The sequence below is a fragment of the Arctopsyche grandis genome, chromosome 4, assembly GCF_051622035.1.
Source record: "Arctopsyche grandis isolate Sample6627 chromosome 4, ASM5162203v2, whole genome shotgun sequence".
Lineage (NCBI taxonomy): Eukaryota > Metazoa > Arthropoda > Insecta > Trichoptera > Hydropsychidae > Arctopsyche > Arctopsyche grandis.
The window spans coordinates 30136650-30151716 of NC_135358.1; the positions used below are offsets into that span (position 1 = coordinate 30136650).

General features: G+C 32.2%; 1 protein-coding gene across 2 annotated transcripts in view; it reads right to left on the reverse strand.

Moving 5' to 3' along the window:
• The window catches only part of LOC143911033 (rab11 family-interacting protein 3-like), a 73146-nt gene that overhangs the window by 43477 nt on the left and 14602 nt on the right, over nucleotides 1-15067 (reverse strand). The window lies entirely within an intron of this gene.

Sequence of the window (15067 nt, forward strand, 5' to 3'; positions counted from 1 at the left end):
TTTTTTATATGCATTGTTAAGATAAAGACTTGTTTTCAATTGAAGACTTCTATTTTGATCGAAAATTTCGACGATTATACATATATTTGGAAAAAACGCATGGATTTTTACTTTTCTGGTAAAAATGTATTGAGAAATCGAGAGCAAAAACGTGACTTTAGAATAGCGATGACCATCGCGAATTTAGTATGAGTTTTTTGTACCTAGAGAGAAAGTAAATCGACTCATTGCATAAGAGTTGCAACTTTTCTTACTTCTTACGTAATTTTAAAAATATACAATCGTTCACATACCAATTTAGCTCACAATACAATAATACTTCATTCTATATGCATCATTTCAAGCAAATCTTCCTCGCTCAATACTAAATATTTTATATTACAATATAATAAAAGCGTCATAACATTATATAATTAACTGTAATTAATATGCGTATAACGCTACAATTTATAATGCATAAGAAGTCACGACTATAATTTTCTTTAAGCTCATGGGAAAAACCTGCATACATAGATTACAACAAGCAGGTACATCGAAAAAACTCAAATTCTCACAATTATTTACATTACGTATGCTGTTATTTATCAGTAATAACACGTGTAACGTTTCGAATAACACGAAAAAATATATATACACACAATGGGTGAGCCGTGACAGTATGTTGAGTCCCAAACGAACAATGAAAAGACGTTTCAATGAAAATATTTTGATGGTAAACCAATTGTGCATCGGACAACATGACAAAAAAAATCATCAACATCGTCACAATGCAACAGGAGAAAGTTCACCTTCTAAACGTTCTAACATAAATAAGTAAATAAAAAAATACAGGACCGCACATACGTACAGTTCCGTGACAGGACACAGAAAGTGCGGAAAATGGCGGAAAATCGTTGGACAAGAACGACCGTTCGCATGATAATTTTTTTGCGAAAATCTCTTTACATGTACGTACACGAAAGAAAATTAGCATGCCACGTGCGATAAGTTAAACCAATATTAACAACATTCGATCGATCAATGTCGCCGAAAAGTTTCATACTTCGGAAAATTCGGATACGCTTATGTATGCGCGTTTTCCGAGAAAATCACGGGTCATTAAACGCTATGTTATTTTAATATTCCATTATTCATCGTTTAATGAATTTGCAGAAAGCATTAAACATACATACACACCGCGGTACATTAAGTAAGATTTCAAACTCGAGATTATAATTGAAAATTTCATATAAACTTAAAGTTGTTGAAATTCTGACGTCGAAAAATCAATTACAGACGCCGTCTCGAGCTCTCCGCATAATTTTACAGTAAATTTAACTTTGAAAATACCACTACAAACATATATACATATACATTTGTCACCAATGGCAGACCTTCGTTATAATAGTTGATAGCCATGACAGCATCCAAACGTATACACATTCATTCGCTTCGAATAAATGGCCTTTCAACGTCTAGAAATCAATTCGAGAGACAAACTTTCAGATTAACGAACCCAAAGTATTATAGAATTCATCAAATCGTCAAAAAGTTGCTCCGCCGAACAGATGCGTACATAATTTATATTATTTTTCACTTCTCCCCTTGGCGAAGAGCGATTCTGGTGATTAATGGCTGGATTTTAGCAGCATCGCTCACTTTTAACCGAGGGATTTTCTCCACTCGGGATAAATCAAGACTGTGTCGGCGAAAATAACATCCGAAAAAAATCTTGCGCAATATGTAACGGTAATATGGCTCTACAAAGGCGTAACGGGTCCTCAAAGGTCGTCAACTCGTAGACAACATAAATAATATTACATATCAAATTTGAATACGAACCCGATATTCTGTTTGTCTTTTAGAGTTTATCTTATAGAGTATTTATGTTAATATGTACCCACTTCTACTGATACAATTCCATCGACCATCGAAGTTCATCTTAATTGTACATACACCATAAAATATGGTATAATATACTCTTGTATAATGTCGATACATTTTATGGGTTTGTTTTTGTATAAACAAAAACTCACGAAGATATATGTATGTACATATATGTCAAAAAAATATTCATTAGGTTTATGTAGGTACATACATATGCAAATTCTACAAAGTTTGATTAAGATATAATCAATATTCAAAACTATATCCGAATAATACAATAATATTAATTTCAAAGATAAAATGAATTACAAATTCAACATTTATTTTTATTTCAATCAATCATGAACACTTGTCTTAACAGAATGCTCCAAAGTGACGAGTGTGGTATACAGATTAGGAATTATTAATTACATATTATATATAAGCTAGATAAGAATCTATTACCCAAATATTTTAATAATCATATAGTTAGGAATAGAGATATACATAATTATAAAACGAGAAATATGAATAAATTAATTATATGTAGAGTTAAGAAAGCTAAAACTGCAGGAGGTGTTTTTCACAGAGGTGTTCAAATGTATAATGCCCTTCCTGAAAGCATTAGAAGTTCTAATAACATTGATGCTTTCTTGAAGGGTGTTAATGGATACCTTTGTGGAAGATGATTTAGAATTTTTTATTGTTATTTTGTTATTTTGTGTTATATGTATTAGCAGTTTTCTATATAAATAAATAAATAAACATATACAGGTACATATTTAAATTACAAAAATGTATGGTCAAACATTGTGCAGAAGTATTATACAAGGCAAACATCGATTAAACATTAAACATCGATACACAGAGATATCTATGGACAAATTTGTAGCATTGATACAAATCAGCGAAATTGGAGATTCCAGAAAATGGGTAAAGGTTGCCAATTTGTTAGAACAGTTTCAATGAAAATCAGAAAAATTGAAAAACTCTGATAGGAAACGATCAACCTGGAGCCACATATCCATATATTTTCAACATCCAAACACTCAACTTGATTCTAATATCACAATTAAACCTTTACATATGTATGTACATACATATTAGAACAAAGTTTTATAAGAGCTATGCATGTATGTATATAAAGTAATACATATGTATTTTATCACAATGTCAATTTAAATAAATCATATTTCAAAACCATACTTTTTTACAATACAAGTAAAACATGATTTTAAAAGGTTATAAAATTGTTTCTTTTTTATATATATTGTCATTTAAAGAGTCTATAAATGATTTTTATTACAACCAGTTGAGAAATTTATCATGACGATTAATCGTAGCGATTTATCATACCAACTAAGTACATAGTAACTCGAATGAATCATAAACTCTGGCCACTTTACAACCGATTTTAAATCTTTTTTCCAGTTTTGTTGACGATTTTTGACCAAAATGAATCACTTGATCTGTGAGCTTCATTACTTAATGTTCATAAACTCGACTATTTTTATTTTGCAAATAAATCGCATACTATAGTGTTTTAAAACTGAATACGATAAAGTATGTAGGTATGTATGTATGTATATATGAAATCATAAAAAAATATGATAAGTATAAAGATCACACATAAAATTCGGCCAAAACGAACAGCCGTTGCACGTGAAACGAGACCGAAATAAACCAACCAACACGGTTAGCAAAAATATGAAAACGAGACAAAATAAAAAAAAATTATGCAAACGTGCACAGAATGCGGAAATGCAAAAACAATCGGTAATTGTACAATATTTTCCACAGATCTCAAGCACACAATTTTCAATAATAATATACACAATGCCCCACTTGCACACCGCGCTCGATCGACACTCATCTCAAATAGCAAATTCTCACTATCGCGAAAATCACATCGTAAAATTCGCAATCGGCGAGTGAGCAACGACCCACTGATGAATCACCACGAATTAACACAAATTAATTCCATGATTTTGATTTCGACACGGTCTAGAGAATGCGAACGCAACTTGGCGTGCACTTTAACTTTAACTAACATCCAATTCTCAGTTAAATCGAAAAAAATACCTGATACTATACGTAATTCAGGATACATCGCAAACTTCTATAGAGAAAATTCATCAAAGAAAACCACTATTTTTAAATGGATTATGGGTTTTGATGAGTATCGAAACATCATCACAAACGACAGTTGCAATTTAGAGCGTCAACTTCAGTTTCAGGATAAAATATCCATGCTATACAGACTATTTTGAACAGTGATAATAAAAAATCATCAGCCATTTTAACATTTTTCTTATTTCATCCACCCATTTCTGTTTTATGTACATTCATTTGGATACTATTCGAACACCTTTTCCCTCCTTTTTATGCTGAACATACAGTGTTCCATAATTCTTGAGTGCTTTAGACTTTGTGTACCATCACCCAAAATTTCACGTCTAAACGTCAATACAATGGCTATTGCATGCCTGATAGCATCGCAATAGATGATAAAATAGTAGAAGTAGTCGAATAATAGACATATCTGATAGTAATGAAGAATAAATAAAAAGACGTGTGAAATTAGGATAGAGAGCATTTGCACGAATGAATATGGTTTTTAAATCAAAAATGCCACTTTGCCTGAAGAAAAAGATCTTCAATCAATGTGTTCTGCCATTGATGACTTATGGATGTGAAACTTGGACATTGAACGCAAGTTGCCACACAAACTCCAATTCACTCAAAGAAGTATAGAACGTTGTATTCTTGGCATAACGAGGAAAGACCAGAAACGGAATACGTGTGTGAGTAATATGACAAGGGTAGTGGATATAGTAGATAGAGTGAAGAGATTGAAACGACAATAGGCCGGCCACGTGGCTAGAAGAATGGACAAAAGAAGTGCTAAAACGGTACCCAAGAGAATCCAAAGAGGAAAAAGGAAGACCGCAGAGTAGATGGGTAGACGAAATTAAGAAAATGTGTGGGGTGAGATGGATGAAAGTTGCGCAAAACAGGGCCTTCATCCAACAGTGGATTGTGAATGGCTGTAGATGATGACGTCATTAACGATAAAACCAATTGATCAAACAATCGCCTAAGTGTATATATATTTTCCTGAAGATAATCGAATAAAGTCATCTCTTTCAATGTAGACATCTCAATAGATATGTAGACAAATCAAAACGGCTCAGCAGCCAGAGGGTTAAATTCCATGGATGATATCTATACCCAGGGTGGGGTTGAAGGACCGTTAAAAATAAATAATAGCATCGATGGTCACGCTAGGTGAGGTCGATGGAACTGAAATGGCGATCGAGTGACCAGGCAAACCTTCCACAACCAGCACCATCGATCGATGGCTACTTATGGGCCAGGGTTATTGACTTCCTACCACGCGGCAGAACCGATCCTTTCGAAGGCTTTCGTCATTGTTTCGACGACAATAAAAGTGAGGGATCGTTTGCAAGGAACGACGTTTCGTTTTGCGGAAATGAAAGCGGTCACCTGTTACTCGGCATTTTCAATGGCGAACCAGTTTCAATTCAAGTCGCTGAAAGATAATACGCATTGTGTGAATGGCGATTACGCAGCCGGGTTGGATTTCATCCGATTTACATCGGGACTAATTCCAGTTTGATTGAGTAATCCTATTCGGAAGATGCGGTGGTTCAGTTTTTGGAAAATTAAATGCATGATGAGTCGAAGTAGCGAAAACGAGTTGCCATGACAATGAGCGTCAACACAAATCGCCGTAGAGTGAAAAACGACTTTCTCGTACGCACGCGTCAGAGGAAAACTCGAAAGTCAGGAAATCCTGACGAACCGGTCCGTACTATTAAGTAACATGACACTGATTTGAAAAAAGCCTGGAAAATCGCTTTAGTTTAGACCAGGATAGAATACGTTCGCTCGCTTTATAATTCCGATTATAATCAATTGAACTATTTTTAGAATCATTTATTGAATACATAGGTATATCACCTCAAGAAGTAAATAATATAAAAAAAATACAATACAAAAGCACCTTCGTAAAGTTACACGAATCCATTAGTTATGAAGAAAAAGATTCAGTTAATTTTTGAAAATGTTAATTCATATTCTTAATACTCAATATTTATGTAAATAGGCAGACTAAAACATTGACCACTCTATTTTACTAGATTTTTATTCCTGAAAACACGATCTGCTAGATTAAAGCCTCAGACTTCTATTAAAATCTCAATTGTGGATTGACGCACTGATGAATCACCACGAATTAACACAAATTAATTCCATGATTTTGATTTCGACAAGGTCTAGAGAATGCGAACGCAACTTGGCGTGCACTTTAACTTTAACTAACATCCAATTCTCAGTTAAATCGAAAAAAATACCTGATACTATACGTTATTCAGGATACATCACAAACTTCGATGGAGACAATTCAACAAAGAAAACCACTATTTTTAAATGGATTATGGATTTTGATGACTATAGAAACATCATCACAAACGACAGTTGCAATTTAGAGCGTCAACTTCAGTTTCAGGATAAAATATCCATGCTATACAGACTATTTTGAACAGTGATAATAAAAAATCATCAGCCATTTTAACATTTTTTCTTATTTGATGAAAGCCTCAGACTTCTATTAAAATCTCAATCCACAATCCAATCGTTCTTAACCAATCAAAATATTCTCATCTCTATTGAAAATATATTCGTCTTTTTTTTAATTATCTTAATAAAAAATCAGTAGTAACTATTCTTGTACTGAAAGGCTTTATTCTTGTTATTCTTAATTGAACCTTTTCTAAATATAAATATTGTTTTAAAAAATGATTTTCAAAAACATACTGATTCTATGTAATTTGAGTATCATTAATAATAATTTATAAATTTGTGCTAAAACATGATTTTTGACAATTATCAATGAAAATTTATATACCTATGTACATATATATATATATATGTACATATGTATGTGACGACAACACCTACAGCATACGTGAGTAAATAACTACAAAGGTATTTTATCAGCCTAAAGATAAAATAATCTTTAACTGTTATCAGTCAAAACAATACTTCATTTCTTTAAACACAAAATACTAAAACTGTTTATGTATATTTAAATCAAAATCAAAATTCACATGAAATTTCAATCAAAATAAAGCGGTGGGTAAGCATTGGTCTAAAATGACTGAAACTAAAACTTACTCTTCGAACATCATTAAAATTCAGATTTATCAAATTTAAACTTCTCGTATTATTTTAGACATTCTTAATCATTTATATTGGAACTATTGATATAATAAAAATATACTAAAAAGTATTATATCAACGAGCAAAGCCGAGATGAGAACATTTTCAAAATACCATCACTGTAATAAAAAACCAGCGCTTTGTGCCAAAAATTACAGTACGCTTAGAAAAAAAAATAATTGAGTACAAAAAAACGGTGAATTGAATTCTCAAATATTGAAAATTATTCCAATAATAACCATTTTAAACCCGAGATTTAAAGTGTTAAACATTTTATGCGGGTGCTAGAATGTTCTCATTACACAGAGGTACTTTCAAATTGATAATTTCGAATGCTACATACAAATCAAGAAGACCCATTGTGCCAGTGCACCATATTATTGGCGAAAAATTGAAATTTTTCGCCAAATTGTTCGAAACTGGGCCAGTTTGAACTCGTCGTCCGCGCGCGGCGCAGATAAAGCCAACATTAGCATTTTGCACGCATTTAATACCTAGTGTATGACCCGATTTCTACAACTTTTACGTGCTCAACGCGAAAGGAAATTTAAATTTTAATACATTAAATGAGCCGATATCATCACGCAAAGTCTATTGTTCTCAAGGTCGAAGAAATCTCTTTGTTTCGACGAAAATCGTGCCGACAAACGAACTAACCGAACGATCAAATGCACTTTTCATGAATGAAACTCCCCGACTTTGAGTAAACAAAACGATGGAATTTTCAACAACACAACGACTTAATTTAACTCACGTTCAAAACTAGAATTCAATTTGATACACCGACCGACAATATACCGGTGAAATATTGTTTTTAAACGAGTAATTGACCATAAACTGCTATTAGCCAGATCACATGCATATAGATAGCACAACGTGTATAATTAATTTCTCATAAACGCCTCGATTGTACTGAAAATAAATTCGGCTTACTAAAAAAAAAAAATTATATAAATAGCAATTAATAATTTTGATAATACAGTTTGAAAACAAACACTGGCTTTCGTAATCTTTTGACTAATAAAGTTTTATTTTATTGGACCTAAACATTACGAGTACTTTTTCAAGAACTCGCCACATAATATGATAACTAAGCCATTATTTGTCATCTCCAAAAATGCAAAGTACTTTTATTATGCACAAAAAATATTCATGACATTTCAAATATTAAAAAAAAAATACTGATGACAGTTCATTACGTAAAACAGATGACAAAAACAGATTACAAGGTGACAAATCAATAAATGGACAGTAACAGCATACTAAGATGCACAATATAAATAATAATAATAAATTAAAAGTTATTTTCAATTAGAATATTCCGATAAACGACCAAATTTTCGGCAATTATTTATAATTTTACAGACTAAATCATATCAAGCTGTAAACAATCAAATTAGATCTTACTTTCTTTCATCTTTCTTTACGAAATGAACGCTTTTATTTACTACTTTACTTTATCAATTCTTTCACATTCATATTTCCATAAATTTTATTGAATACAAACCATGCATAAAATAAGCTACAATACAATAAAATTCACTTTGAAAAAGTAATACAAAACGTACGAAAGTTTCCTTTTCTTTTTACATCAATTCAGCCGGCACGAAACATTAACACAATATTTTAAAACGCGATTTAATTCCAAGAAAGATTAGTATACCTCACATTACATATTGTTTTACGTGCTTAACGATAATGCATATTCATATTAATCAAAAACTTGGCGATAACATTTCACGAAACAAATTCAAAATCTACATACATACATACATACAAACACACTGCGTCAAAAAGAAAATAATGAAATATTCATTACCAAAGCACGAAACTCACAAAAGACTAATATCACTTCTGCTTCTGAAAATTCAAGTCTCGTCGATTTATGAAACAATTTCATAAGCAAAACGAAAACGAACATGAAACTAGAAACATGAGAAAAAACAGCCGTTCGTTCGTACGAGTACGTTTGAATTATTCAGAGCGAAACGTAACGCTCTTCCATTATTATTCGCAGGTATGAAAAGTGACTGGAAAAATTGAGTTACGATACACAGACTCCCATGCGTACCGTTCGGAAGCGGAAAGCCACATGTGCATAGACATACATACATATTAGAAAACTCGCAAATCAAACCGTTCAATGTATGCGATAACTTTCCAAAGTGATCACAACAATGAGCGGAACTAACCCTATATGTGCGATACTACAAAAAATATGCACATCGGCCGCCACGCACTAAAGGTCAAACACTACTGAGCGCCCTTCGAAACGGTACTGCGGCAATTTGAACGTGTCTCGCTCTATCTTCGGTGGGTGTACATCTCGGGTGTGAGAGAGAGGGCAACACATAGAGCTCGCTATCCGAAAATTTGCCAACAATAACCTCGCAAAGGCGACGCACAGTGTTTTGCAAATCTCTCACGACTCCATGCCAACATCGCGAAATGTACATCGAAATATCAGATATGTATTTTAAATTGAATAGATTCTGCAACACTTGCGAATCCAATAACGCACAGTTCCCAAGCAAGTTTTTTTCAAAAGCGGCGAATAAAAATAATGATGACAGAAAAAGATATGGATCAAGTTTGAAATCAAAACATGGCAATCATCATTTGCATTGAACGGCTTCCTAACTCCTACACTCGTTTTATAAATTTTAGAAAATCTACATTACTATAGATCAAATTTATTTCAAACGCATGTTCAATTGACAAACAGTACTTTCGATCAAAAATCAAAATTTAATCAGAATTTACGATAAAGTTAATGTTAATGTTAATGTTACAGTGAAAGCATATTTCAAGTGAAAATATATTTTCACCAATTCAAGCATTGAAAATGTATCAAACAACGAATTTAACCCTAACAACCCAATCTTAAATGAATAGGGCCAACACTTACTTAACCTAGCCTATCCTAACCCTTAAATAATACAAACCCTAACAATACATATAATCTTAAATGAATAAAACCAACACTGAATATGTAACTGGTTATGATTTCACTGTGACACATACGAGATTAATTATTTATTAGACATTCAAAGCGATTCTTCAACACATAGATACATAATTCGGTTTACATACAAAAATAGGGTTACTATCGAAACAAATCATGTTAATGTAGATAGTGAAACAACCTAAACACAATCTGCTTTAGATCGTCGACTTTAGATTCTTTAATTAATATTATATATTACATGTATTATGAGCATTTCTAAGAATTGTAAATAGGTTTTTGAGCTCTTTTTCCTAATTTCTTTGTTTAAAATCGTAACTAGAGTTTTTGATAGATCCTATGAGGTACAAATCTCAACTTTGCTCCTGAAAATCTTTTGTCAAATGTGATTCAAATTTCATATTGATAAAAGATTACCTAAACACAATCTGCTTTAGATCGTCGACTTCAGAGAGTCTTTATTTAATATTACGTATTAGATGTATTATGAGCATTTCTAAGAATTGTAAATAAGTTTTTGAGCTCTTTTTCCTATTATGCTGTACATTAACATTAGAATAATATAATACTATGATTACTAACAAAATTAATTTAAAATTGTAAAGTAGAAAAGGATCAGTAGATCAGTGGCTATTAAAATAGTTATAAGATGTATTGTGAACATAATTTAGTAATACTAAAAAGCATTTAAAAATCAAAATCAAAACGCATGTTCAAATGACAAACAGTACTTTTGAGCACAGTTCAAAATTTAATCAGATTTCCCGATAAAGTACATACAAAATTAATTCTTAGCCATTCAAAGCGATTCTTCAACACGTACATACTAATTCGGTTTAAATCAGGTTAATGTAGACTTTACCAAAACCGATCCGCAAATTTTGAAATTTTACCAGACACATATAATCATTGCGTTAAACATTGGGCAATAAATATAACCTGAAAATCTATTTTTAATGCGTTTTCTTCACACCGTTAAAAAGGCCTCTTTTATGCAAACAAACGTAGCGGATAATTTTCCTACCGTAAAATGTTTGGAGCCCATGCAAAGCAATGACTCATTATTTCCTTTCAAATATACCATTAACACACTGACTTCACATTGAACACCAAAGAAAAAAAACACTTTGAGATATTTCCTCAACAATCAGTATGACGCGTTCTAATTGAATGACGTCGTAACTTCTGCCCGGAAAATGGTTGTTATTTGAGTTAAACTGTACAAAATAGTTTAACAGGCACACTCTCTCTCTCTCTCTCTCTCTTTCACTTGGGTTAAAAGGGGTTCAGATGATCCAGTCGTTTAATTCGGTGGCCCTTATCTTCCGATTGAGTTAAATTACTGTGCGCTTCAACTAGGTCTGTCACGTTCGTGCGACGGTAAATCAAGTAGATACGACGAAAGTACCCAAATATAGCCCAAAAATTCGAAGATAGAAAATCTAAGGTCAGGCGTAAAGAGGTCAATTGAAATTCATCTAAATGAATATCCTATTTCGGTGGGCGTTAATATCGTTAATTCACATGTGGACGATTTATCACAGGAAAAACAAAACAACATACGATACGTTACCAGCTGCATTTAGCAGTCTCAATTTACATTTGATTATAAATATGTACATATATCGGACGAAATGTTCAATCAATTCCATATATTTATCTGTGTAAAAAGAGAACAGATGTACACTTTAAATTGTATATATATAGAAGGCAGCTGTTCATATTTGAGCGAAAGACAAACTGCAGGAAGTGTTCGGGGGATGCTGAGCCACCACCTTCCGGTTTTAATTTCGTAAAAAAATGGATATCAACAATGGTTTTAAGTTTACCATCTGCCGCACTTAACCGCACAGGACGTAATATTACAGAATATGAAGAGTTTTTCGATGGGACGCTTTTTTCATACCGAAATTCCGAAAATAACACGTCCCACTTCCTTTTCGAAACGTGACGAACAAAAAGCGAGTCTAATTTTGTATGGGCATATTCCCGTTTTATTACGATATATTATGTAAAGCAACTTCACTTTATACTGTATACTTTAGTAAGTGAATTGTACACAATGTGCACGCATGAAGAATAAACATGTAATAAATAGACGAGAGATTGGTCTAACAGTTATTGAATAACGCACCAGTAAAAATTAACGGCATGTTTATATGGCGCAAATAAACAGTGTTAATTTTGTACCCGTTGCCTATTTTTGTTCCAAATTATAACTCCATCCCCGATGTTAGGGATGGAAGGGTTTTTAATGTGCGATAACGACTTTTGAAAGCGTCGTAAATTTTTGGTTGACTCGTGTATATGTATTTACACAAAAGAGGAAAGATATGTAAAACAATGCTAAATGCCTTCCATATGGAAATTTATAACAATGACGATTATGCAGGGGTGGAAATTCGTATATAATTTACACAGTCAACAGACAAGTGTACAAAATATAAAATTTCGTAAATACAATTTAGTATACGTATGTATAAGGTCACAATTCCGAGCTCATTTATCACAAATATCATGTTCAAATCCTCCGTAAAAATCCATAGAAATCGTCAAAATTCACCTTGAAAATAGGTGAAACTGATAAATGAAGCATATTTTCGTCTAAATCGGTTCGTAACGAAAGGAAATACATTATTTAAGAGTACCGCTGCTAATCTTCAAAGCCTTCAGCCAAAGCCTGAGCCACCATCTGGTACGAAATGTCTACAGATTACATTATTTCTATTATTTTTTAAATATAATAAAGGTGGAATTATAAAAGAAGGCCTATAAGTACAAAGAGAAAGAAAAGGATACAAGAGGAAGGCCAAGACGAGAATAATGAAAAAAAAGAGGTTTGAGATTGCTTCCAAGATCACCGGATTTAACGGCTTCAGATTTTTCCCTTGGGATATTTTCTTTACAAAAAAAAGTATAATTTGACAATCAAACAGCCCCACAAGCTCTCAAAGACAAATATTAATTAAAATCAGCAAAAATTAATCGAAAACGATCAAAATGGCAGAGAGTACGAGCGGAAAATTTTATATATTGTATTATATTTACGTAATATAATTTTCCACTCAGTATAAAACGACCGATCAAATTAAATAAGACATTTTATACACCACTCTATGTATAATATATATTAAGAATTATACAAAATATTTTTAACATATATACATCATAAAAGTAAATGCATGTTTACTATCTATGCATGTACGAATATATACGAACCTAGAAGTTTCAAGCTATTTCAAAGGCTTTTCTATATTGAAAAATAAGAAGATAACATTAAAAAAAAATCTAAAGAGCACTAGATAACATTCCCAATTATTATCAGATGATTTGGCATGACAAAATACCTGGAAAACTGGTCAAGTTCAACTGGCCGAAGAGAATCCTTACACCGGACGCGGTTAGCTTGGAGCGCATTCCGAAACGAGAACACAAAACGCACATCAATCGTAAACCTTTTATATCTACGATACACAATCATTACAAAATTTTGAAATGCCACATTTAAACACCTATTAAAAATAATATCGATAAAAAAACTACACTTTTATATTCATTCGCACACACAGAACGCGTAATAGCATTTTCCACGCGACACGTGCACAATTAAAACCCGATTACAACAAACATGCACATCGATTTTATTATTACATAAAAAATATACACATATGTACATACATACAAGAGTGGCCACGGTTGTCGACCCCGTTTCGCCTAAAGATGGGTGTCCATAATGGGCATTGTGTTCCCATAAGGAACAAGTTGTTTGATCACTTTTATGGTGCGTGCAAATGAGATACAACAATCGAACTTTATATATGAACAGATACATACATACATATATACAAGGGATATACCTTCAAAAAGGGACGGAATTCCTTTATAGACCACACGCCATACAGGTACGACACTTCATGAATATGGGAAAGGATTCGGATGATGGGAAAAAAATTCTATAGTACACCTGTGACCATATATGCCATTATATCCAGTCGTTATCATATTATTAGTGCGGTCCTTATTCATTCGTTGACCTTTTATTCACTCCATTCGTACACACCAACGATATACATATGTATGTATATAAATATTTTCGAAAATTATATCGTAAAAAAATGACAATTACTCCTGACGTAACTGAAACACTCGGTGAATACGAATTATCATAAGTTTTAAAAGCGTGAACGATTTGCAAATTACGTAGAATGCTGTTGTACATACTAAAGAAAACGTTTGACAGGTAACGTGCAAATAAAACAAGGAAAAGGACAAGTGACTCTCTGACGACTTCGTAATTGTTTAAATCAATAAAAGACAAAGACTTCTTGTTTTCCAAATATAGAAAGACGGACTTGTCCAAATATACGTGACTATTCTATAGTATTTGATGTATCATATCCATATTTGTAATTTTATTTGAAAACTCATGATTTTTATCATAAGTTACATCGATTTCCAATGCTTCGAAAGCCCTTTTCTAAAAGTTATTGAACTTTCCATTGGAAAAATTTAAATTGAGAGATATTTGAGAGTGCGTCTTTATTGACTAGTCATAAAAACAGTGGTTTGGCAATTCTCACACATTCTTTTGTAAATTAAAACAATATAAAATAAAATAAGTAAGATCAAACGAATAGGATTAGATCAAACATTTCATCCTCTCCATTTTTAAGACAAATTTAAAATGATCAAAAATACATATGATTCTATGAAACAATGTAAAATTTGCTGTAATATATTATATTAAAAGGATATTGAAATATTTTAAAATAAAATATTCAACTTAAAAGCAATGCAAAATCATTATAATATTATTTTTTATTTATACCAGGAAGGCCTAGCAGGTAGCCCCAATGCACCTGGCCAGAAACATTATACATTTAATACAAGTATTATTATACAAAGTAAATACATATCAATTAACATCTTTAGAGACATCTATGGTCCAATTTGTAAAGTTACAGCATTTTATACAATTCAACGAAATTCGAGACTGTTGAAAACTCAAAAATT